This window comes from Lactuca serriola, chromosome 7, assembly GCF_051521515.1.
Source record: "Lactuca serriola cultivar US96UC23 chromosome 7, Lser_US96UC23_V15, whole genome shotgun sequence".
In the NCBI taxonomy this organism is placed as follows: domain Eukaryota; kingdom Viridiplantae; phylum Streptophyta; class Magnoliopsida; order Asterales; family Asteraceae; genus Lactuca; species Lactuca serriola.
In genome coordinates, this window is record NC_136414.1 from 137,355,285 (window position 1) to 137,380,035 (window position 24,751).

The window sequence follows — 24,751 nt, forward strand, 5'->3', positions numbered from 1 at the left end:
TAATACAAATAAGATGAGTGGGTCAGGCTTGGGAGCCTGGTGAGCATATAGGGTTTTCAACCCACAATGAATATTTAATTTAACAATCAACAATAAACCCGATTACCCATTCCCATTATCCTCACTTTACGTCCCTAAAACAACATCTATTATAAGGGACCTAATCTAGGATTTTTCATCGGGACGAACATTACTGCAAAGGGGCTTCCTTAGCAATAAATATCCTAAAGGAAACCATGAGGGGGCTAGAGTACACCGGTGAACACGTCGTTCACAACACCTATAGGTTATGAGCCTGCTAGTGCTCCACAAGATTGTCTAGAATAGTCCGTGGTCGTCATCCATACTCTACTGAATGACTAGAATAACACCAACAACACCGAGGCCTCTCATATGTTTATTACACACCAACTATCTACCCATGTTCTACCCAACATATTAGTAGACAAAAATATACATTTTTATACATAGTTTAAAAAACCTGTATAACATGCTTTAATCAATACATATTCCACATAACAGATGAGGCACACACACATAACATGCATTTCATAGAGAATAAATCAGATCTATGAGATAAAAGAAAGTGAATATACATTCACACATATAACAATAAAATATATACACGTAGCACGTATTTTATATAAAATACTTCATAATATTGCGTTGGAAGAAAATGACTACACACTCACTTGATCAGAAGATGATCGGGCAGCACTACGGCTTGCAGAAGTAGTTTTTCTCCGTAGATCTGGAAGATCTTCTAAAAAACCGGGGTCCTCGCGGGCAGGGCTTCGGCTCGGGAATAACGCTCTTCGAGATTCTCGGGGCTTCGGATCTTGCTTCGGGGCTCGAAAATATTACTGGGGCTTTGGGGTATAAACGGCACGCAAAATGAGGCAAAATATGAGAGAAAAAGGAAGAAATTTGAAAAGGGAAGAGGCTGCCTTCGCATCCGCTTTGATAGGAGGTTGGACCCTCGCATTACGTTGGGCGTACTGCTTCGGTACGCTGGGCGTAATGCCCAATCGTCATTGCCTGCGTCATCGGAGGTACTCGAGTGCTGGGCTTCGTCACGCTTCGCTGTACGCTGGGCATACTTCGGATGAGTCCGCTGACTCCTCTTCGGATAATACCAAGATTTAGAATTAAAATTTAATTATTAAATATTTAATAAACTTCAAAAATTCGTATCTCCCTCATACGAACTCCGTTTTCGACATTCTTTATATCCACGCGTAGGTGAGACTACGCTCTACAACTTTTGTTTAGAACCCATCGGCTAATTTTGAATTTATTTTTATTATTTATTTTTAGTAGGCCGGGATAGAAAAACTTCATTATAAATTCATAACTTCTTCTTCTTACGTCTGTTCTCGCCTAACTTTTCATCATTTCGCTACTAACAACGAGATCTTCGATTCTCGTTTACATTGTTTCGGCTAAAAACCGCTCGATCTCAAATCGAGTATTCGGGCTGCATACAGCCAAGTCCAAACTTCACAAAATCATAACTTCCTCATACGAAGTCAAATTTGGGCGTTCTATGTATATTCAGAAACCTCGTTTCGACTACTACAACATTATCCAAAGATATCAAGTTTATTTTACACTTAAATTTTGACGCTCATTTTATTCTTAATTAATCATATCACATAATTAAGCAATTTAGCACGAAACACATAATACTCAAATAATACGTTCTTATTATTTCAAATTTGGGTTACAAAGGTTAACATAGACTATGACATTGCTAAAAATGGCAAGCCCAGAAACACGGGCGTTACAGACCGGTCATTGGTCTTGTACATGCTACTTACCAAAGCATTTTGTTGATCTTTATCAAGCTTCTCTAAAATATAAAGAAAAATAAAATATCAAAAAAAAATTATTCAAAATGATTTTCACGAGATCGACCATAAATGAAACATTTGGATGTTGTAGATTTTCTTGTCTACCCAAAAAGGACAAGTGGTGCTATGAATGGTGATGGAAGAATAATGTGTATTTTTGTTTCATATCATTTATTATGTTTTTATGTAATATTCATATCATGAGAAATGATGTCATCACAATCTTCTCAAAGAAATAAAATATGACTTTATTTCTCTAAGTTGAATGTTACTTATGTTTTATTTATTTATATATATGGATATTCACAAAAGAAATGAGGAAGATATGTCTTGCAGACAGTGCAAGAACATATAACATTTTTAATAATGAAAACTATTTTACTTATTTATCAATTAGAGAAGAAAATGTTAATACAATAACGGGTAATGTAAAAATGATTGAAGGCTCCAAGAGAACGAATATAGTATTACCAAAAGAGACAATAATTACAATTGGTGATGCATTATTTTCATCAAAATCACCAATAAGTTTATAAAGTTTTATGGATATTTGGTCCAACGGATATCATGTTGAATGAACTAATGATGGTGATAAATAGTATCTTAATATTACAAAATGACATCGGGAAAGAAAAGTTTTTTGGAAAAATTACCCATATTGTCCTCCGGATTGTATTATATAAATATTAGAATGATTGAATCTCATGCTATTGAAAATAAAATGTATGATAATAACTTCAAAGTTTGGCATGACCGATTGGGCCATCCCGGATCAATTATGAGGTGCAAAATAATTGAAAGTTCAAGTGGCCATTCCTTGAAAAACCAGAAGATTTTTCAAACTAATGAATTGTCTTGTGTTGCATGCTCTCAAGGAAAATTAATTTCTCATCCATCACTAAATAAAGTTGTGTATGAAAGTCCTAGTTTCTTAGAAAGAGTTCAAGGGGATATATATGGACCAATTTATCTACCATGTGGACAATTTAGATATTTTATGATTTTAACCAATGCATCAACTAGATGGTCATAGGTGTGCTTATTGTCTAGTCGTAATCTTGCATTTTCAAGATTACTTGCACAAATATCTGCCTAAGGACACATTTTCCCAGTTACCCAATTAAGAAAATTCAACTTGACAATGTTATTGAATTTAAATCATAAGCTCTTAATGACTATTGCATGTTGATTGGGATAAATATTGAATATCTTGTTGCAAATGTTCATACACAAAATGGTTTAGCTTAGTCCTTAATCAACGTCTTTAATTAATTGCAAAACCATTACTAATGCATTCTAAAATTCCTAATCGACATAAGGGCATGCAATTTTACATGCAACATCACTTATATGTATCATGCCAACAAGTTATTATAAGTTCTCCCCTATTCAACTGGTTTGCGGTCATGAAGCAAATATTTCCCATCTAAGGAAGTTTGGATGTAAAATTTATGGACCCATTTCTCCACCTCACCGAACAAAAATAGGTCCTCAAAGAAGAATGGAAATTTATGTTAGATATGAATCTCCATATATATTAAATTATTTAGAACCATTAACTAGAGATTTATTTACAGCTAGATTTGACGATTGTCATTTTGAGAATCTGTTTTTCCAAAATTAGAGGGAGAAATAAAGAAACTGGAAAATAAAATCTCTTGCAATGAATTATCACTCTCATTTTTAGATCCTCATTCAAGTCAATGTGAACTTGAAAAAGATAATTCATTTACAAAATGTAGCATATCAATTTCAAGATGTATTTACTGACCCTAAGTGAGTAACAAAGTCTCATGTACCAACTATAAATGATCCAAGTAGATTTGATATCCCAGAAAGAAAAAAAATACAACTGCAAATGAATCTTAGGCACACCTGAAGCATGGAAGATCATCCGGTTCCAAGGATAAAAATCCTCGAAAATGAAATGGAGCAAATACAATTGATGGTCCAAAAGAGAAAACCAAATCTCTTGAAAAGATTGATGAAGCTCTAGAAGAGCCCAATGACATAACAAACGAAACTAAGGTACCTGAAAAATTATGAAAATGAAGAGGTCTAAATAAATTATGTCATGACATGAATAAGATGAAACCAAAATAAGACAGACGTCGACGATAATTTTTCATATCATGTTCCGCACGTGGTTATAAAGAAAATGAGGATCTTGAACCTACATCTATTGAAAAATGTAGGAATATAAAATATTGGCCAAAATGGAAAGATGAAATAAATAAAGAGTTTATATCTCTTACTCAACGAAAAGTTTTTGGACTTGTAGTCCGTACACCAAATAGAGTAAGATTAGTGGGACACAAATGGGTATTTGTGTGCAAAAGAAACGAGAAAAATGAAGTTGTTAGATATAAAACAAGACTTGTTGCACAAGGAATTACCCAAAGGCCCGAAATGAATTATGAAGAAGCATACTCTCCTATGGCTGATGCAATTACATTCTGTTATCTAATATGTCTGACAACACATGAAAAACTGGAGATGAGTCTAATGGATGTAGTTACCACCTATTTATATGGTTCACATGAGAATGATATTTAAATGAAAATCCCAAAAGGGTTTAAGGTGCCAGAAGCAGAAACTTCTAATTTTCGAGAAGTATATCTAGTAAAATGTAATAAATCTTTGTATAGATTAAAACCATTTGATTATATGTTGTCCAATTGTTTAAGTAGATTTTTGTTGAAAGGGTGTTATAAAAATGATCCGTTAAGCCCATGTGTATTCTTAAAAAGATCTGGATAAGAATTTGTCATAATTAATGTTATTGTCAATGATTTGAACATAATTAGAACTCCTAGAGAATTAGCAAATGTCACTACTTTTTTAAAAGAAAATTTTGAAATGAATGATCTTCGTAAGATGAAATTATGTTTGGTTATTCAAATTGAGCACACAAAATGGAGTTTTTATACATTAATATCTAGAAAAGGTGCTTAAAAGGTTTTATATGAATAAATCACATCCATGAGTAACCCGAAGGTGGAAAGACACTTAGATGCCAAAAAGGACCAATTTCAGCCTCATAAAAAACATGAAAATCTTCTTGTTCCCGAAGAACCATATCTTAGTGCTATCGGTGCACTAATATATCTTACTATTAACAAAAGACCTGATATATCTTTTTTCGTAAACTTATTAGCAATATATAGTTCTTATCCAACAAGAAGACACTACGATGGAGTCAAACACATTTTTTGGTATCTTCGAGGTACAATGGATATGAATTTATACTAATCAAATTCATTAAATGCGAAATTAATTAGTTATGTAGATGTTGGATATTTATCTGATCCACACAAAGCTCAAACTCAAACAGGTTATTTATTCAATTATGGAGGTAAGAAAATTTCTTGACATTATGTTAAACAGACTTTATTTGTTGCTTATTCTAACCATGCAGAGAATATAGCAATTCATAAGGCAAGTCATGAGTGTATTTGGTTAAGAAAGTGAACTCAACACATTTGCAAGAATTATAGTCTAACTTCTAACAGGGATGTTCCAACCATACTATATGAAGATAATACGACTTGTATAACCTAATTCAATGAAGGTTTTATCAAAGAAGACAGAACCAAACATATATAACTAAAGTTCTTTTCCACTCATGATCTTCAAAAGGAGCATGGCATCAACATCCAGAAAATTTAATCAAGTAACAACATGGCAAATTTGTTCACTAAAGCACTTCTTACATCCAAATTTGAAAATATGGTATGAAACATTGGCATGCGGTGCTTTAAGGAAATCAATTGATGTGGTGATCAAGGGGAGTTGGAAACATATTGTACTCTTTTCCTTAGCTATGTTTTTCCCACTGGATTTTCTTAGCAAGGTTTTTAATGAGGTGATTGTTCCAAATCTATTATTAATCATGTACTCTTTTTCCTTAATAAAGGGTTTTCCTATGACGTTTTACCTATTAAGGAATCATCATTCAAGGGGGAGTGTTATGAATTATTATTTAGTGAATGACTATTGGATTCCCTATATTCCCCCATCACCCTCCTTAATTAGTGAGCATTATAACAAACATTATTATGAGTTTTATGAGTATAGTTATGCACCATTATAATGAGAATTCATAACATACATTACCTTTCATCTTTTTTGCCTAGTATAAATAGTGAGTGTTATGTATTGTAAAGTTTTGATGATTACATCACAAGTATTGGAATAAAAGTTCTCTCCACTCTCATGTCTTATTTTATAACACCCCATATATTGTAAAGTTTTGATGATTACATCACAAGTATTGGAATAAAAGTTATATCCACTCTCATGTCTTTCTTTACTTGATAATTTATCTTGTTATTTGATCTTATTTTATAACACCCAATATATTATAGCAATTTTCAGATGGTTATTTGCATTCATGGGGCATTGTGGCTTTTATGGGTTTCGAACCTCACCTCCATCTTTTGTAACCATTGTTAGAATTTAAAGGTCGTGAAATAATTTGAATATAAATGAAATGATCCCATCTTTTCTATCGATCAAGAACCACACGTGAAGAGAATTGTTATTGAGATTATGAAAGCAATTATGATTGAATGATTGAAAAGTAAGAACACAACGAGTAAATATTAATCAGATCTTATATTGATGAAGACTGATTACAAAGCTTTAAGCAGAAAGAATACTCGAGGTCAAAAGTTTTTTATACTTCTATCCTCAGCCCCTATTTATACGAAATCTGAGTGTACAAAAAATATACTAAGCCTATTACAATACACTTTGCATAAAACTGTGACTTAGTAAAATAACTAATATGCGAAACCCAAAAGAAACAACCACTTCGACTTTTACAATACACAGACTTTACAATCTCCCCATTTGTAAACAGTCGAAGCTATTCAGTCCATAAGCCTCTGAACAGCTGAGTGAATTGTCTTTCGCACTTCACCATACCAAGTAATCACCTTCTTAAGCTCCCTCTTGTCTCCTTCGTTATTCTTCTTGCAGTTATTCATACGAACAATAAAATTCGTATATTGCGAAGAAGTATATCTTTCAATTTCCGAGACCTTGAACAAAAATTTCTTGGGCTTCCCCTTTGTATCTCTCCCTGAAAATACCATGCCAAAAGGTTTCAGGCATATTTCACCAACAACATACTTAGATAATGTTGACTGGGTCAAGGTATCTTCCCAGGGGACATTCACTTCCCTTCCCAGTTCGTTGCGAGTTCTTTATCGGTTAATGCAAAACAGTCAAAGTAGTTATCAATAAAAGTCTTGACATGTGCGAAACCAATTCTAAACACTTCAGTTTCAGATCCTTTGAGCTTGTGATCTTGCATGTGTTTCAAAATAAGAGCTACTTGGATAAGATCATTGCAGTTCATCAGAAGGAAGTCAGCTATCATAAAGTCATATTGTTTGTTATCGGCTCGAATGACAAAATATCGAAAGTTCTGAAGCATGTCTTCAAACATCGAATCCTTCTTAATCGTCAACACCTTTTTAATCTTCATCAAGGACCATACTTCATCTGGATTGTTTCCCAATACAGCATGAAATCTGATTTTCATGTGTATGTAGTCATCAACATTATCAAACTTCTCACTTATCGTGTACTGAGCAGTTATGAATAGCATTTCATTAATCGGAAAATCCAACTGGCATTTGTCCGAATTCGCAATGTCGTAGCTCCTCTTTGGATTTTTCTCAAATTCGTACATCTCTCTCCCCACCACTTTCGATTCTATAGTTTCATAAGAATAAAGCTTCGCAGGATCTCCTTTATTCATTGTGGGAGGATCACTTGCCCTTTGCCTCATTATGCTCTGAACTTGCCTCAGCCTTTCTATTTCAGCCTCTGCTTCAGCTTTCTTCTCCTCCTTCAACTTTTCATACATAATCCCTTTCCCTTTTCCCACATCATCAGTTGGAGGTTTCATACTAGAACTTCCTTCTTTTGACCCAATAGATATTCCTTTGGCTATTGGTCTTTTGGTCATTATTGTTGAGGAAATCGGCATAGTGAATATTGGAAGAGTAGTTTTGAGGTGAGTGGATATCACTTTCCCTACAGTCTTCGCATCATCCTCTTTACTTGTATTCTTCTCTCCCCCTTGCACCCCTGTGAAAGCAGGTGGGGCATTCTTCGGTAGTAAAGAGGTAAAATTCGCAATAGGAGCAAGTGCCTTCTGAATTGCTTGTTCCAAACTATTGACTTTGAGAGACAAGAATTCAGGAGTGAGAATGGTCTGAGATGTAGGTTGCGAAACCAAAGTTTTCAACTCAGTCTTCAACTGAATCAACTGATCAAATTTCTCCTTGTTTTCTTTCTAATTGGCTTCAAGAATCGGAGCAGGAAATTGAAAATCATTGATAACTTTGTTCAGGGCTGTTGCAATCACATCAACCCTCTTCTGTACTTCCAAATTTTGAGAAGTAATATCTTGAAGTTCCTTCGCAAGTTCTTTCTTTAATTCCTCAACTTTAAAGTTGACATCCTCCCTAACCTTCTTTACATCCTGCACAAAAAGAACGTGACGTTCTTTCCCAACAGTCTTCAATTCCTTAACATCACCATTAAGTGAACTCGCTTGAGCTTGAATGCGAAGCTCATTATTCTTATCTGAGTGATCAACTTTATCAAGTATTCTCTTTTCAGCAGCTTTGATCATAGCTTCAACCTCCAATCCTGATATAGATGACGTTGTACCAGAATCAGCTTGTGACTGAATAATGGCATTCAACTTTTGATTTAGGATTTTGAATTGCTTTCCTGTCATAAGCATATGATCAGGTATCTCCTCCTCCTCTGAATCAAAATGTAAATCCTCAAATATTCCTCCAAACCCTCCTCCTTCGGTTTCATCATTGGACATGGGTTGCGAAGGTTGAGGAGTTTCGGGTGATTGTGATGGAAATAAGGTTGTGAATGGATGTTGTAGAGGATGGTCAAAAATGGATGAGGTAGATAGGCTAATGGGCAGAGTGGTTTCAACACTTGTGATAGGTGCCCCCATATCAGATACGTTGACAACCATATCAAAAATAGGTACCTCCTCAGAAACTGATTTGGTAGTGACTATTTCAAGTGGAATGGATAGTGGGGTTGTGGTAGAAATTTGCGAGGTAGGTGTTATTGAAACGAGTGGAAGAGAAACAGTTACCGATGTACAAACAGGTGGAGTCTCTGGTAAAATCTCTTCATCAGAAGACTCGTTGCAAATGATCAACTTTCGCTTCTTCATAAGTGTTTGTTGCATCTGTTTTGCAACATCCTGAGCTCTTTTTCTTTTTGACCCTGGAGAAACAGGAGCTGGAACACTTCTAAGCGTTACCCCCTTACTGATGACTTCTGTCTTGCGAATAGGAGAGGATTTGCGAATCTTCTTCAGTACCCCAGATTTTGAGGGTATAGTTTCCTTCTTCGATTTTGAAGACGTCTCCTCTATCTGAACCTCTTCTTCTTAAGTTTGTTTTGAAGATTGAACTTTTTCATCCTTCTTAGTGGTCTTCTCCTTCTTTGAGGTCTTGGCAGTGACTTCCAATAGGATCCCAGTCTGCACAGCTGGATCCACCGTCTTCATGTACCTTACCAACACTTTGGGAATGGATGATACCTTACGAAGCATCGCATCCGGAATGCGAGCAACGTGTGTAAAGATATTTTCATTGTCTTCCACCACCTTCGGAAATTGATACAACAAGAATTCTGCAACCTCAGCACCCTCTGGGACTTGAATTCCTTCTTTTTCATATGCCTTTTCAAGAATAATGCTCCAATATCTTGCACACGAGATTCCTTTTTCCGAATTCGTGTTTTCCAAACTTTTTACAAACTCCTTCCACAACTGATTTCCGTAATCCACACTGATATCGTAATATTAACCCATCACCATCGCATAAACTTCCATATGTCCCCTGTCAAGACCTACTGTTCTTCCTGTCAAACATCTGAAAAAAATTCCAAATAGAAACTTCCACATACAGGGTAATCCAGATTTTCGGAAATCACTGATCTTCTCAAGTGCTGGCTGATGACCCATCTCATTGAACATAAAGATGATTTGGGAATTGATGGGTTTGAAAAATGGAGGGTTGTTAGGAATGTTCAAGAACTCAATGAACATTTTCTTCGTAAGTCGAACGCTTTTATTATTAATCAGGTTGAATGTAATCACGTCAGTGGCATAGTTGTAGGAAGCCGATGATGCTGCCAATGACAACCATGTCATCGGAACTGAGAAAGAACTGAACATGGCGGTGGACAGTGGAGATCTTTTGAGTGCAACTATTAACATCTCCAGTCCTTCTGGGTAAGAAGAGACATTCGGATCGACTTGATAGTTGGTGCTTTGAATTTTCATGAGTGATTGTGAGAGAACTTCATCAGTGTTGGATTGAGTTCCAGCCATTTTTAGGGTTTGAACAAGATGAATATGAAGAAGATGAAGAAATTTAGGAGTGAGTATGTTTGTTCGCGTAACCGTATACAATGATCTTGAAACCCTTTTTATAGGTAACCCGAATCGATTTGAAATTAAAGCGAGATGCATTTAATGTTATCTGATGTGGCACCTTGATAATCGGACCATGACAGCAAAAAGGTAGCCATGCTGCAAAAAGTAGCTGTCACGTCTCCTAGAAACCCGGGCAGAATACCAACCATCTCGTTTACACAGCCTGCCAATTTTCCCGTTATAGAATTGGAACCGTTAGAACCCTTCGCATAGAGGCAAGGCTCTTTCACTTTTGGGATATAAAGTGAAATCATATGCCAGATTTGCGAAATCATCAGCCTGAGTTGGTATTACTCAGAACCTCAAGGATTTCGTGAGTTCAGTGTTCCAAAGAAATAAGATAAGAAACAACAAAAAAAAATTGGAATTTTGTGATGTCAAAAATTCAATTTGACACGAAGGTAGTTAAACCCCAGGCAAAGGTTGCTTCGTTAATCATCAAGAGAGATGATCAACAGCTTGTGTATGTTCCCGTGAATTACAATCGAATACTTTTTGATAAGTATCAAAGGGCTTCTTTTGAAAGATATTTTTGGGTTGGTTTCAAATTTCATTACATATCAACCTTAACATAAAGTGAGAAATTGTAACTGAAATTACTTGTCTGACCAGTGTAGTCAGTGACAAGTTGGCTTTTGAAAATATTTATCATGACTAGGATTTGTGAATGAAACTCAAACAGAAATCATATTCATAAAAATTGTTGTACTGGATCTTGTTGGGTAACAAACATCGTGGGTTGCGAATGTTTGATCAAGACCACGCATGCGAATTGAATATGATTTGGAGTTTCGAAATTTTGGTACTGAAACAAAAGTTTCGTTAATATCTAGAACAATGTTCCCCGTCAATTCCTCAAAGTTTAGGATGTTTGGGTTTCACTTTCATCACGGACTCATGATCTTAGATCATAAACACATAATTTTTGTATATCTAAGTCTCGATGGGTTTGATCAGAGACCTCTCGGACATACGTCTTTGTGTGTGATTTGTGTGAAGAATTTTGTGATGAAAAAGATTGGTTATAAGATCGAATGTACCTATGTTATTTGTGGACCAAACAGAAAAATCTTAACTCATATAAGAAGAGTAAGGTAGCTCTTTTGACTTATGCGAATACAAGCCTTATTGGGAAGAAATTTTCATGTGATAATTTCATTAAGGCTTTCTTTTCTCACACATAGAGTCATATGAGGCTTGAGTCAACATGCTGCAGCATGCTTCTAGGGACATCCTAACTAGTACAAATTTGAAAAAATTGATACCTTCCCATAGAAACATATAAGCATGACCTCTTCGCATTAAGCCCTAGAGTAAACTCAAAAACACACAATACTTAAAGAACAATTTTTTTTTTGTGATTTTTAAATTTTTCAAAAATAAAAACATAACAAAATAAAATCTTTTTTGATTTTTGATTTTTCAAAAATGAAAATGAATCAAAAAGAAAATATTTTTGATTTTTCAAGTTTTTTTTTTTAATTTAAAAACACAAAATGAACCGTAAACCTAACCTTAGTTGTCATGTGTGCGAATGCGAAGAAATGTGGATGCGAAGCCTCTGAATGAACAGTAACTTCTGAACAATTTCGACTCAGAGCTTCTGAACGGACCTTTCATCCATGAATTATTGATTTTGAAACTGAATTCACATCAATCATCCCCAAACCTGCTAAAATTCTTACAAATGATTTTTCATCAAGAGGTTTAGTAAAAATATCAGCATGTTTTTCAGTGGTTTTAACAAAATGAATTTCAATATTTCCATCTTCCACATGATCTTTGATAAAATGATATCGAAGAGCTATGTGTTTTGTCTTTAAGTGTTGTACTGGATTATGACAAATGCGAATTGCACTTTGAGAATCACAATACAAAGGAATCTTTTTCATATTGATAGCATAATAATGAAGTTGACTCTGAATCCAAATAATTTGCGAAGTGCAAGCAGCAGCTGCAATGTAGTCAGCCTCAGTAGTTGATATAGCAACACAAGTTTGCTTCTTCGATTGCCAACTCACCAACTTCCCATCCAACGGTTGACATCCACCACATGTACTTTTTCTATCCAAAGTACATCATCCTAGATCAGAATCTGAATAAGATTGAATGAAAAATCCCGATTTCGAAGGATACCAAAGTCCTAACGAAACTGTCCCCTTAAGATAGCGAAAAATATTTTTCACTGCAGTCAAATGAGGTTCTCTGGGATTAGCTTGATATCTAGCACAATTATATATCGAAAACATAATATCAGGTCTACTTGCAGTTAAGTACAATAAAGACCCTATCATGCTTCGATAAAGTGTTAAATCAACAGAAGGAGCATCTAACGAAGGAGTTAGTCTTGTTCCCACTGCCATTGGTACTCTCAGTTTCGTGCTGTTGGTCATTCCAAACTTCTCAAGCAAGTTCTTCGTGTAGTTTTCTTGATTGATTAAAATTCCTTCCCTGTTCTGTCTTATATTCAATCCAAGAAAATTATTAATTTTTCCCATCATACTCATTTCAAATTGACTCTTCATTAGATTTTCAAATTCAATTGACAATGTTGGGTCAGTTGAGCCAAAAATAATATCATCAACATAAATTTGAACAATCATAAGATGATCCCCAACTTTCTTGCGAAACAAAGTGGGGTCAACTGATCCTTGTTTAAATTTAGATTGTTTCAAGAAATTTGTAAGTGTTGCATACCAGGCTCTTGGTACTTGTTTTAACCCATACACTGCTTTGTCTAGAATGTAGACATGATTAGGATGTTCATCATTTATAAATCCCGGTGGTTGTTCAACATAGACTGTTTCTTCAAGTTCTCCATTTAAGAATGCACACTTAACATCCATTTGAAAAACGTCAAAGTCTTTGTGAGCTGCATAAGCTAAAAATATGTGAACTGCTTCGAGTCTTGCAACAGGAGTAAATGTTTCTTCATAGTCTGTTCCTTCTTGTTGCGAATAACCTTTAACAACTAGTCTAGCTTTATTGCGAATAATATTGCCATCTTTGTCGGCTTTATTTTTAAAAATCTACTTTAATCCGACAATTGAAACATCAGAAGGTTTAGGAATTAATCTCCAAACCTTGTTTCGTTCAAATTCAGCCAGTTCAGATTGCATAGCAACAACCCAATCTGAGTGTTCCATAGCATCCTTTACTGTCTTTGGCTCTATTTTCGAAATAAAGACATTAAACATACACAGTTCTTGGTTCGCATTCAGTACCTCATTTTTCGCACGAATTTGAGCTCTTGTCAACACACCATCTTGTAGATTCCCGATTACCTGTTCTTTGGGATGATTCTTTGTCCATTTCTCAAGTGGTGGAAAATTAGGATTAAATTCCAATGGTGCATCTTCGTACACATCTTCATTCTCAGATCCTGCAACAGAAAAATTATCATTTAATTCATGAAATTCATCATTCTCCTCAAGATTAATTGTCTCTGTTGTATCATGCTGCTCCTCAACATAATGTTCATCTTGATGCTCCCCCTCAAAATGATGATCCTGTTGAATTTGCGAATGCTCCCCCTCAACTTGTTGATTTTGTTGAGATTGCGAGTGCTCCCCCTCAACTTGATGATTCATATTTTCATTCTCCCCCTCGAAAGTTTGCTGTCTGTGTTCATTGTTAATCGTATGCTCCCCCTCCATACGAACTTTAGGCACACTTTCGCAAGATATTGAACTTGTAATGATTGTTGAATCATCAGTATGTTTTGAGGATTCTGATGTTTGATTATCAGGAGCATTAGTTTCCGCATCAATTGCCCTGTCAGGAATTCCAAAAATTAAGTCATAATCAAAATCATTTATTTCAGAATTATCAATTTGAGTATCTGAATCAACAAGAATTGATTTATTTTCAAATTTACTATCCTTTTGTTTAAGATAGTAATCATCGAAAGTTAAGTTGAAAGTTTCTTCAACTTTTCTTGTTCGTTTGTTTAGCACCCTGTATGCAACTGAATTTTGCGAATATCCTAAAAATATGCCTTCATCAGCTTTAGCTTGGTTCTTGGTCAAATTATCTTTTAGATTCATTATAAAACACCTGCAACTAAAAACATGAAAAAATTTGACATTGGGTTTTCGATTGTTGAGTATTTCATATGGAGTGACATTGAATCTGTGATGAATGAATGACCGATTCTGAGTAAAACAAGCAGTTGATACTACTTCAGCCCAAAGATATTGAGGTAAGTTCGCATATGTCAACATGGTTCTGGCTGCTTCGCATAAAGATCGATTTCTTTTTTCAACAACACCATTCTGTTGTGGAGTATATGGTGAAGAGAAATTATGCGAAATGCCTTTGTCCGTGAGAAAAGAGTCCAGTATTTGATTTTTAAACTCAAAACCATTATCACTTTTAACTCTGCGAACACTCTTTTTAAGGCTAATCTCAATCTTTTTGATAAAATCAATCATCGTCTAAGCAACTTCTGATTTTAACCTGAGATAAAATACCTATGTGAATCGAGAAAAATCATCAACAATAACTAAAATGTACCACTTTTTATTGATTGTAGAAATAGTCGACGGTCCACATAAGTCAATCTGAAGAAGTTCCAATGGTTCTAAAATTTTTGAATCTATCACAATCGGATGACCTTTTCTATGTTGTTTTCCTTGTTCGCAAGCTGCACACAGAGAATCATTATCAAATTTTAGTATAGGTAAACCTCGAACTAAATCTTCAGTGACAAGTTTGTTAATATTGCGAAAATTCAAATGTGACAATCTTCTATGCCAAAGCCAGCAGACATCATTAGATGCCTTTGATAGTAAACACACAGCAGGTTTGCCCATGATTGGTTTGATGTCCAGTGTAAACATATCACCATATCTTTTGGATTTGAGAAGTACTTCATTTGTCTTCGCATTTGAAATGATACTTCCTTCTTCATTAAACATAACTTGATTTCCAGTACCCACAACAAGTTGTGAAACACAAATCAAGGTATGTTGAAGACCTTCAACATAAGCAACCATGTTAACAGTGAATTGTCCATTTGTGACTTTCCCATAGCCTTTCACTTGACATTTGTGATTATTTCCGAATTTGACTACTCCTGCATTTTCCAAGCTTCGATAATCTCACAAGTTTTCCTTTCTTCCAGTCATGTGACGAGAGCAACCACTATCAATATACCATTTCGCATCATATTGCTCGTCACACATCACATGCACTTGTTGAAAAAAATTATGAACCCAAGACTTATTGGGTCCTCCATTAGTATTTTTGAACAAATGCTCTGAATTTAAACACCATATTTTCACTTTGTCTGTGACACTATCAATTATATCAACATCATCAGATCGAGATAATGAAATATAGTTGTTCAACAGTTTTGGATTTTCATTGAGTTTCATCTCATCTTTCACAGCATTCGCAACTTTGATAACTGGTTTCCATTTTTGTATCGCAACTTGCGAATTATAAGATGATGAACTACCAGTGGAAGAGTTATTTGCGAACTTGTCAAATGCATTCTTTATTTGTTGCTCTGAAAACTTCCCATTTTGATATTGTCTTCCTTTCCCTTCAAGCCAACGATTGATCATACATACATCAGATTTTCCTTTTGTATACGGAACTTTTGTCGGTTTTGAGACTGAAGGATTTGGAAAATTTGGTTGTTTAGGTGAAAAGTTCATTTTTGTTTGAGTTGTGACATTCAAAGATGACGAATTATTCGTGAATTTGCCAACATTATGAAACTTTTGATTTTTCACAAATTTTTGCGAAGTCTCAAATTTTCGATTGTTGTCATATTTGCGAACAAGTTTTTCATTATTTTTCATTGGAATTTTGTCAACAAAATTTATTGGTTTATGAAAACTTTTATCCTTTTGTTTATTTATGCTTTGAAATTTTGATGATTTTGACTTTGAAATTTGTTCTTTTTCAACTTTTGATTTATCATTGAACATAACTTGCCAAAAGATTGCTTTTCTTGCTTTTCTTTTTGAAACATTATTTTCTGTTGAATAATTTCCAACCATCAATTTGAATTCATGAGAATTTAATTTCACTTCAACCTTTGGTTTTTCAACTTTTTCAAAAACTTTGTTTGCTTTTTCACCTTTAACCACCCATTTTTGTGATGATTTTTGTCTTTGAAAAACATAAGAATTTTGAGTTAAATTGTTTTCTACTGTGTTTTGATTTGCGAAGAAACCTTCAGTAGTTGACCTTTGATTATCTTTTTCAACCATTTTGTTGAATTCAGGGTTAATTTTCTCAGCATTCCCAGTAGTGACAAAAATTTGATTTGGAAAAATGGTGTTATCAGTGCATATAAAATTTGGATAAACCACAATGTTAGTTTCCAAATAAAGTGCACCTTTGTCACTTAGAATTTTGTCTAATTCTTTTGTATCTTCAAACACCTGATCAACCACAACTCGTGGAGGTATTTGATGTGAATCCTTCGCATCTTCTTTGTTTTCATCAGTGTCATCAGACTTCCAGCTTTCAACTTCCACATTATCAAAATTACAATGTTGCGAAGTAGAGGGTTTTTCAATTTCATCTTTGACTATCGAATCAACTATAATTTCTTTACCTTTGATCTTAGATATGATATTAATGATTGACAATTGAGAACAATCAACCTCTTCTTCCTCTTCAATCTCACTGATTTCACTCACATTATCTGAATTGTCGTCGACATCAACATAATTGAGTTGAGAATCAAGCGTTGAGGTTTCGGTTTTGTTAAAGATTTTCACTTGTTCATTCTTTGTCAAACTTTCATTGACAATACTAACCAACTCATCAGCATTCAAAAATTCATCAATTTTGACAATACCATATGCGAATCTATCATCAAGTATTTTGTCAAATTGAGCAATTGTGTTTTCACAATCATAAGACACAACATCAACTTTTTCACGATCATATTCAAGAAAAGGTAAAAGTTTCCTATGTTCTTTGCTAATGTCAGATGAATGATGTAAAGCAGTTAATTTTGCATACAAACGCTTAGCAGAGTTACAGTATATATTTCTTTGTGCTAGCAACAACTTAACTTCATTTCCAAGATTGTCCCTATCACAATTTACATTTTTGATTTGTAGTTCAAGTTTGTCTACTCTGCTTCATTTTATTTCTAACTCTCTTCGTGTTTCAACTAGTTGAATATTTAAATTTTGAACTTCAGTACTAGCAGACACAATAACAGAATCAAAATAAGCAACAGTATTAACAAAAGAAGTAATTTCAGCATCATAAGCAGATAAAGGAATATTAAAAGATTCAAAAACAACATGTACCTTGGTGGTCATTGGTGATTTGTCTGTTGATTTGGATACGAAGCACCGACCTGAAACATCCTCTTCTTAATTTTCTTCAAAGCTTGCGAACATAGCTCCATGAGTTGGATGCCTCATTTCTTCATCATCAGATCCTGAAGACCAGATCTGATATGTTCTACTCTCTTCCTCATCAGACTCACCCTTCGCAACTAGTGACATTCCTTTTGTCTTTGCAAGCAACTCTTCAATCTTTTCCGAATAGTAAGCTTCATCTTTCACTTTGTTCTTTTTCTCCTCTTTCTTCCGTAACATGCAATCAGCTGCGAACTGATTCGCACCATTGCAGTAGTGACAATAGATTCCAAAATCACCTTTCAGTTTCTTTTAAGGATGAGCATTAGAACCGCCGGAACCGGAACCGGACCGGAACCGAACCGGAACCGGTAATAGGTCCGATTACCGGTTCTCCATTTTTATGAAAACCGGTCCCGGTTCTAAGAACCGGAACCGTTTTGACATTTTTTTCATTTTTTAAAATGCGCATAACTCACTCATATGAAGTCGAAATTATTTGATTTTTTTTCCAACATGTGTTTTGGAGTTTGTAATTCATTTTTGACGGTACAAACATATGTTTTGGTTAGATATTGAATCAGACACATGCCCCGAAAGAAAGCATATCGATGTTGCGTTTTTTTATTTCAACATTATTTTTTTGTTTTTTTTAATATGTCCCATTTTTTAAATGTGTATAACTCATTCGTATGACGTCGAAATCACTTAATTTTTTTTCCAGCATGTAATTTGATGTTTGTAGTTCATTTTAGACTATAAAAACACATATTTTGGTTAGATATTGAATCAGTTATAGACCCTGGAAGACAACATATCAATGCTGCGTTTTCTCTGTTTCAGCATTTTTTTATTTTTTTGGAATCTGTCTCCGCTTTTAAAATGCGCATAACTCACTCATATGAAGTTGGAATTACTTGATTCTTTTTTCATCATGTAATTTAGTATTTGTACTTCAATTTAGAATGTAAAAAGTCATAATTTGGTTAAATATTGAATCATTTACAAGCTCCAGAAGATAGCATATAATCTATAGTATTTCAACCAGTTCTACTTTGGAAAATAACCGAAAAACCGGGACCGGAACCGGAACCGGTGCTAGAACCGGCAGTCCGGTTCCCGGTTCTTATAATATACGAAAACCGGTTCCGGTTCCAAAGCTCATCCCTAGTTTCTTTACATCTTTAGCATTTTTTTGCTTTTCATCAAGTTTTTCCATTTTCTTTTTCTCCTCTCCTCCAGCTTTTGTGACTCCACTCTTTGCATCATTTGCCTTTCCTTTTGGATTAAAAGGCTTTTTGAAAAATTTCTTAACTCTGTTGTTTGAGTAGAATGCCACAACTTCATCACCAGAGTTCATTAAGAAGCCTTCATTGTCTGAACCATCTGTTTCATTAATTTCGACTTCTGATACCTTTGAAACAAGAGCCAAAGGTCCTCCTATACTTTGTTTTGATTCTTCATACATTTCTGAAACTTCACTTTCGTGTGTTTTCAGCTGATTGTAGAGATCATTCAAGCTGGTTGTATCAAAACTCTGTTGATTCTTAATCATCATACTCACACTTCGCCATTCCTTGCGAAGGCCCATGATGAATGTTAAATTGAACTCCATGAGAGACCTAGTGATTCCATACCTATTTCAGCGATACACAAGCTCATTCAGACGATCATAGTAACTTTCAAGAGTTTCAGCATGCTTTTGTCTGAATTCCTTCAGTTCAACAAGACATTGCTTCACAGAGTTGATCTTCGTCTTTTCGCTACCTTGATACTTCTCTTTCAGAGTGATCCAGATCTCCTTGGCTGTTTTACAACTACGGATGTAATTGTAAACCACAGGAGGTAGAGCACCTCTTAGTTCCCTCATGCATCTCTTTTCATTCTTCTTCATACGGTTTTGTTGTTCGGCAACATCAGTAGAAGTAGTAGACGAACCAATTGATTGAACATTAGCAGGAGCTTAAACTGTTCCATTGATACAATTCCAAAGTTCTTCATCAATTCCATTTAAGTAATCCTCCATTCTGTCAACCCACTGATGATAGTATTCAGGGATTAACATCGGAATTTTGATTGAAGAACCAAGCAAGTGAGAGAAAGAAGTCATCGTATTCATGTTGAAGTTCGCCATTGATGAACACAAGAATTTTTAGAAAGCTTGAAAAAAACTTGATGTATTTGTGAATTGATCAACTGAAATGATCACAAATTGCTAATCGATCACTCGACTAAACAATTGAAAGGCAGAATCTATTCAAATCTGAAGATCAAAAGTGATTTTCAAAACCAAAATGCGCGGAAATTTTGAGTAAATTTACTACTCAAAAATCAAATGATTCTAACACGAAAATCAAATCGATGCAGTTTGAATCCTGCTCTGATACCAATTGAAGAGAATTGTTATTGAGATTATGAAAGCAATTATGATTGAATGATTGAAAAGTAAGAACACAACGAGTAAATATTAATCAGATCTTATATTGATGAAGACTGATTACAAAGCTTTGAGCAGAAAGAATACTCGAGTTCAAAAGTTTTTTCTACTTCTATCCTTAGCCCCTATTTATAGGAAATCTGAGTGTAGAAAAAATATACTAAGTCTATTACAATACAGTTCGCATAAAACTGTGACTTAGTAAAATAACTAATATGCGAAACCCAAAGAAACAACCACTTCGACTTTTAGAATACACAGACTCTACAACACGTAATTTTAGTACGCAATGAAGATCAAACGAATAACGCTAATGCCTTGTTTGTTTACCTCTTAATTGAAAAATTAAGAGGTAACCTCTTAAAAATCCAGATACAACTTGTTTGGTAGCCTCTTACTTTTAAAAGTCTGTTAATCTTTAAGATGTGGAGTCGTGTCTGAAAAAAAAAAGATGTGTATTCCTTTTTTACCCACAACCGCTCCTTCTTCTATATCTATTTCTCACAGGTTGCTCTTCCCTCCGACCCTTCTAAAACAAAACGCCGACAACATCTTCTTGCCCCTTTGCCCTAATATGCCTCCATTCTATTCCTCGGTGAAACCTCTTGTGTGAGATCCACCACCTTCCTTCTACTCTCTCTTGTTCGCATGTCTATTCGCTCCCTCCCACTGAATCTCCGATTGCAACCATCCTACATCCTCTTCGGCCACCATCTCCACAAAAGACGTAGTCTTCGCCGGCAGTGAAGCCGTCTGGCTCCCTCAAAGTCGTCGACTATGGTATGTTTTTCTTTCTTTTCTTTTTGCCTGGAAGTTGAGTATTGTTGTAGGAAATCAGATGATTTGCCGTAACTTCTTGTTAATTTCATCATATATTTCTTCTACAAGGAATCAATGGTTGAAATCATATTATTATTATTATTTTTTTTCATTTTCTTCCCCTCAAAGCTGTCGATAGAAGTTGTTGACCTCAAACCTCAATAAATTTCAAGTAGTTCAATTTTGAGGGATAATTCATATGCAAACACAAATTGACGATGAATTTGTATATTTTCTGAAAAAACCTATTATTAGAAGCATCACGTTTCCAGAAAATATGAATATTATTTGCAATCTTAAGACATAAAATGATAAATTGGTTAGTTAATACTGTAGATTTGGCAAAGAAAACAAGCAATTGGTTGGAGAATCTGAAATAGAACACAAAGATACATACGTTTGGTGAATGAAACTATGTATTTGAACTTTGAAGTTAAAAAAAATTGAGTTAGAAAAGTATGTTGCTATTTAAGGGATTTTGTAAAACTTTGAGCTAGGGATAATGATGCATATCATATGGACTTTGATATATTAGTGATAGTGCATCATTATCTAGCAATTATGCACGAACTTAGTGTGAATTGAAAGTAGTTTATACAAGTTATAACAATTACAGATTTTGAAAAAATATATATTCTAGCAAACATACTTTCAATAGTTGATGATGGATTTGGTATGCAATTCTATATATATGTTTAAAGTGATTTTTTGAAAAGCTTCGGTTTCAATCCAAGCCTACTTATGTAAAGAACATTCATTCAATTTACATTAATGATTATACAACTTTCCATTGAGCTGATTTGTTTTCCCGTTGAATTTGGATTTTCAGGTTGAAATGTTTGAAAGAAACTTTGAGGTGATGGAGAAGGAGTACAAATCGATGTCAAATATGTTGTTTTTAACTTTGAAATCCTTAGAATATAAAAACATGATGTTATTTTGTAAATATAACTCAAAAAGATCATTACAAATTATTGAAAAGAAATTTTGATTTGTGTGAATTTTGGATTTTGTATGGCGTTTATGTTTTTTTTATAATTATTTAGAAAAAAATAATACAAAATGGTAAAATGGTTATTTTTGTAATTCAATATAAAAATTAAAAGGTTCCAACCAAACAGCATGCTAAAAATTCAGATCTTAAAAATTGAGACATTTTTAAAAATTCAGACCTCTTGAAATTCAGATTCTACCAAACAGTCCCTAATATTTTGTATTTTTAGATAGGCTGCTAATGGACCAATTTCCTTTGTTTACCAAGGACCAGAGATGGATAATGAAGATCAAAGACTTACCTATATTTATAAGGAATCCAATTTCATTATCGATCAAGAGTCCACAACAACAAATAACTCTACCAAGGTATTTATGTACCACAAAGTTAAAGTCATTTTTTTAAAAGTTCATCTATTGTTTTGAGTATTAAATTTAAGATCAACTTTTGGATTTCGCATTGCTTTTAAGGGATTTCGTATTTGAACCAGAAGGTGATGAAGAAATAAATAAGACCAGGGTAAAATAAACATTTTTCAATATTCATGGACCAAAAAAGAAACATCAATTAAAATAAGAGACCAAATATATAATTTACTCTATATTTAATTGCTCAAATGGAAAAGTCAACTTTTAATTCATAGGTGCAAACTGGACGGTCTATAAAACGACATTTTCTATTTATCAAAAACATGTAGCATCTGCATCTCCAAGTTGCTTCTAGTTCTATATATCTCCTGTTTTGTTAATATTTATCATCGGTCAATTTCAAAAGCCATCAATCCAACATGATTCATTTATTAACTGCGTCTGTCTTCGCGATTCTCAGTTTTTCATCTTTAGTTTGGTCTCAAACACTCACCAATTCCACCTCTTGTCCCATGGATTTCAACTACGTCCGCCAAATCCAGTGGCCAACCGCCGACTGCCGCCCCTCCGGCGACCCAACCAAAACCATCACCAATTCCACTAATTGTTGTCAAACACTGCTTAGCGTCTTCGGCATCAGTTTAGCTCAACACCTCAAAGACACCTCTCAATTCCATCTCCCTGATCTCAAAACGTCCTCGTCTTGCCTCTCAGATTTTCAGAAGAAACTCACCTCTCTTTCCCTCCCCAGTAATCTCGTTCCCTCTTGTTTTGATCCTATGCAGTTTGTCATTTCGTTGAATACCTGTGCTGGAATTCAGACCCTCCAAGATTGGCGCCAAAAGTTAGGGAATGAAACAATTCTTGATTCTTCGTGTCGAGATGATCTCTCTGAACTTACTGCATGTGATGCTTGTGGTTATGCTGCGTTAACAGTTCAAAAAGAACTCGTGTCGATAGATGGTAACGCTTCTCATTCAAATAACTGCTTTTACTTTATTGTTCTTTATGGTGCTGGTATACTCAATGAGTTCGGGCCTGAAAGTAATTCTGCTGTAACTTGTAACTTTGATATTAACATTATACCTAAAACCCATAAAAATGGTCGTTCCTCTTTGATATATGGATTGGTTGGAGGACTTGTTTTCATGGTAGTAATCTCTTGTTTGGTGGGATTATGCTTTTGGTGGGATAGGAAGAAGAGAAAGCAAAAGATCGGTGAATCTGGAACTAATCCATTTGAATCACGTTTGCCAAGACGACGTCCAAACACTGGTTCTGCATGGTTCAAGCTTTCTGACCTTGAGAAGGCAACCAATAACTTCTCCATAAACAATTTAATCGGTAGAGGTGGATTCGGGGTTGTTTATAAGGGTGTTTTGTCTGATGGATCTGTGGTTGCTGTTAAACAGCTTATAGAATCAGAGTTTGAAGGGACGGATGAGTTTTGTAATGAAGTTGAGATCATTAACACTTTGAGGCATCGAAATCTTGTTCCACTTATCGGGTGTTGTATTCGTGGTGAAGATGAGGATTACGAGAGGAGAGATGGTGAAAGATTCCTTGTCTATGAATACATGTCGAATGGGAATCTTGACGACCATTTGTTTTCATCGATGAGTGAAAAACCACGATTGACATGGTCTCAAAGAAAGAACATAATTTTGGATGTGGCTAAAGGTTTAGCTTATCTTCACTATGGAGTGAAGCCTGCCATTTATCATAGAGACATCAAACCTACAAATATACTTCTAGATGCCAATATGAGAGCTCGAGTGGCAGATTTCGGATTAGCCAAGCAAAGTAGAGAAGGGCAGTCACATCTGACCACTAGAGTTGCGGGAACCCATGGATATTTAGCGCCAGAATATGCCATCTACGGCCAATTAACTGAGAAAAGCGATGTCTACAGCTTTGGGATTGTGATATTGGAGATTATGTGCGGGAGAAAAGCTCTCGATTTGTCTTGCTTAGACTCGCATCTTTTGATTACTGACTGGGCTTGGTCACTTACAAAGGAAGGCGATGTCGGGCTGGTTTTGGATCATTCGTTGGGAGATGCCATGAGTTCAGAGACTATGAACCCTACAGGGGATATGGTGAGATTTGTGCTTGTTGGAATTTTGTGTGCTCATGCAACTGTTGCTTTTAGGCCTACAATTATGGAGGCATTAAAGATGTTGGAAGGAGATATTGAAGTGCCGGTTATTCCTGATCGACCTATTAGCACGTATTCTATTTAGGCCCATGTTTTGCTTTGTATTTGTATTGGGATGTATTTCTCCTACTTTGTATTGTATTGTGATATATTTGCCCTGCCCATGTATTTTGTATGTGGTGTATATATTATGTACCTAGTGAGAATCGGAATTGATATTTGAAAATACGCTTTGTAACATGGTATAAAGGCTATAATCTCTCTCTCTCTCTCTCTCTCTCTCTCTCT

The 24,751-nt window shown here is 34.9% G+C and overlaps 1 pseudogene; it reads left to right on the top strand.

Moving 5' to 3' along the window:
- Nucleotides 1–22,645: 22,645 nt before the first annotated feature.
- LOC145063560 (putative receptor-like protein kinase At1g11050 pseudogene) lies at nt 22,646–24,734 on the top strand (annotated as a pseudogene).
- Nucleotides 24,735–24,751: the final 17 nt, after the last annotated feature.